The sequence below is a fragment of the Sinohyriopsis cumingii genome, chromosome 10 (genome assembly GCF_028554795.1).
Source record: "Sinohyriopsis cumingii isolate HCF-2022 chromosome 10, ASM2855479v2, whole genome shotgun sequence".
Taxonomy (NCBI): domain Eukaryota; kingdom Metazoa; phylum Mollusca; class Bivalvia; order Unionida; family Unionidae; genus Sinohyriopsis; species Sinohyriopsis cumingii.
Window position 1 is genome coordinate 113,543,992 of NC_142970.1, and position 3,631 is coordinate 113,547,622.

Below are 3,631 nucleotides of genomic sequence, written 5' to 3' on the forward strand. Positions count from 1 at the left end.
ACAACAACACAAAAACACGCATGTGTATGCATTTTTACGTAAGAGCGTAAAAATGATAAAACGCTTACTTTATAAGTTTTTGTGTATAATTAAACAAAATGAAAGACGGTAATTTATTATGCTTGGGCTTTACATCAGGCACAGGTCTGGTCAGTAATTCAATACAAGTTGTGTATAATTAAGACGAAGACTCATTCATAATTTTGTTCTTGATTGCTATTCGAAAATTTCAAATAAACGAGAAAGAAAGAAAAACCAAGTAAAAACTAGTATCATTCAAACATGGTGTGTCAGTATTTTACACTGATTGGCACATTATTCCACCAGACAGCGCTAAATTAATAGATTTCCAATTGTACATATTCCTTAAACGTAACTATTTTATATTTTCTTCAGTTTTGGTTTATAACTTACCTTCCAAAATTTTAGATGCATCACAATTAGCAGTAATTACTTGAAACATAGGTTTTATATCTGCACACACCATATAAAGATCTGTTTACGGTTTCAAAGCTTCTTTAACCTAATTTTGATAATCGCAAATTTATTGCTGTAAATTCTATCGATTTTTAATTTCCTGTGTAAAATGCAAACAGGCATGCAATATAGGACTTTTCACTCATTTTGTTTTGCTGGCTCAAATTAATGTTTCGTACACTTTAACAATGTTGAACTGATGACTATTCGCCTATACAATAGTGTTTAATGTGGTTAAATGTCGCAAGTTGTTGATTACATCCAGTTCAAAACAGATTTTTTTCACATAAAGGGGTCAGATGAAGTGAAAAGATCTAACGAACCCATTTATATTCTATTCATATGATATGAAATAGATTTAAAAGATTTTATTGGTGTATTAAGTGAAAATCATTTAAATGTAATAGATTAAAAAGATCAGTAAAGTCAATAAGGAGTATATAGGTATTTAAGTTTCAACATTTCCACATCTATCTATCTATCTATCTATCTATCTATCTATCTATCTACATACATACATACATACATACATTACATTACCTACCTACTACCTACCTACCTACCTACCTACCTACATACATACAGACATATAGACATACATACATACATACATACATATAGACAGACAGACATACCTCAGTAACACTGCAAAAACATTATTGGTCAAAACCTTTTGTAAATATCATCAGGAATCGCACACTGACTTGTGATGGACTTTGCGATTTTTAAAAAAAGTTATGTTGTTTATAATGTAAATAAGTATTCTGTATAAGTTGTTCGATAATATTATTATTCCTATTAATGTGCACTTCATGCAATTGAAAACATTACGTGGCGATAAAATGCTGTGATTTGCGTGAAATAATTCATTTATACAGTATATGAAAAAGTGTATTTAAATAAATCACTTACCAGAAAATCTGACAAGAAAATCAGCAGCAGTTCAATAGGTAAGATTACTGTTAATTCTAGCCTAGCACTGCTTTGGAAAAGGATCGTGACATTAAACGTGGATTCATCAAAAATAAGGTCCTACAAATATCTACCAGCCCTTCGTGTCTTTATTTTAGTGGACTGATATTTAAGACACCGATTTATATGTACCATATTAACGAGCAAATATGTTCAACCTTGATCTGCTATATCGACATTCACCTTACAGAGACACGACGGCTGAAACAACGGGAAAATATTTTGTTCAAGTCAGTCAGTCCTTTTTTTCTTTAAATCGAGTGAATCCAACACTTGGTTCTATCAGTAGAACAATTTAAAGAAGTTTCCATTTCAGATGGTATATTACAAATTTTTGTGCGGTTAAATGCATCCGTGTCTAGGAGGAGGCATGTGTGTGTACTTTCCACGATATCACGACATCCTTAAGTTTAACGCATTGTACCAAAAATTAAGATGCTCTTTTGGCGTGTACTCTTTACTCCATTATGACTTATAATTCAGCAGAGACTATATTTCAGAATTATACCATACACCACACTACATTACAAGCTAGTTACTGTCTGCGTGTATGTGTGTATTTTGTGTGAATACGTATACTGTAGATGTCGATTGATTCAATTTCTGACATAGTACGTAGAGTCATACTTGGAAAAATTGTTTATCATTATGGACGTTAATGTAGCTCTTTCCTTTCAATATATATGTGTTCCATTCCTTTTTATATCTTGCAATAATACATTACAAATTCAGACATCTTAATGCTCTGGACTGACGTCTGGGTTTTGGACAGAAAAAACTGCTAAACACATATTTAGAGACAGTTTTTGTTTCTCTTTCATTCTTGTTATTGCTTGAAAGTGAATACCTACCACACCGTATGTTTTTAAGATCAAACGCTGATAGTACAAATTCATCGAAATTGTATCCCTGCTGTGATGTTACTTGTTGCTACTGCCTAGCACATATTGCAAAAAATAGAAGCCGTGAACCGGAAACTCACTAAAATTTGCCACGAACAGGGGCTCCATTATAGTACCATAGAAATATTCTTTTCATAAAATCCTCCCCTCACTGTGTCCGATTCACCCTTCAAATAAAAATCAAATTTGTCTTTAGAACTTAAATGATGAAAATACTTCAATAAAATTGAATCGTTCCTCTTTACTGCTGAGTGGTTTCTGGCAATGCTTTGTGTGAATCGATAAAAAAAAGCTGTGTGTTTTTCTTACTCGCAGCGTTCCATCCTACCCTGAAAGCTTGCTATGAGTGACAGGGAAAAAGAAAATAATGACACCCACATCAGTCGAACAGGAAAATATATAATGTAAATTAAAGAATGGCAAATGGGTTTTAGACAAATCTGCAATTGATGAAGGTGGAAATTGACTTGGGGTCTATTTAACGACAATCTAATTTTCTTTCTCTTATGAAACATTTTGATAACATAAATGTTTGACAATCGCCGTAAACAATAATATCTGGGATACGTACAAATTATACCAAAAATAAAATAAAATTATTAAAAATAATGTATTTCAATTTTAATAGTTTGTTGTTGATGTTGTTGTTGTTGTTTATTTTGGCGTTTTTTTAATCAAGCAGCTGTCATTGGTAATGTAAGCAGTTTGTAAGCTCTAAATAATGACAACGCATGTACACCGAAAATTGATGGTGGCATTTTGCAGTAAATGTCTACAAAAAGTGTTTAATTAATGGTAAGCTCAGTTGCAGTGAATGGAGAACGTTCAGTTTATCCCACTGATATATGAAAACTACATCCTGTATGGTCAGGTTGTCTACCTATATGACAATTCGGAAGCAAAGATGGCGACTTACTATTCTTGTTTATATTATAAACAGGGCATGATCCAAAACGAAAGATACAAATTAAAAAATTTAACGTATATACTACGTAACGTCAAACGTCAGTTTACCTGTGCTTGGTTGCATTAGCACCTAGATGCCTCGTGGGTTGAACACATATACATGTACACAAAAGAAGGGGTGATGCAGAAGGCAGTTTATTGCGTGCTAACCATGACATGAACTCCAACTGAATCTGATTTCCAAACATTCGATATTGATTGATTGATATCTTAATTTCCTACGTACTTAAGGTAGAGTATAATCGATAATATAAAGAATCTGTAAAAATAAAATCGAACGTGATAGTGAGTAAAGACGGGAAATATCATACATT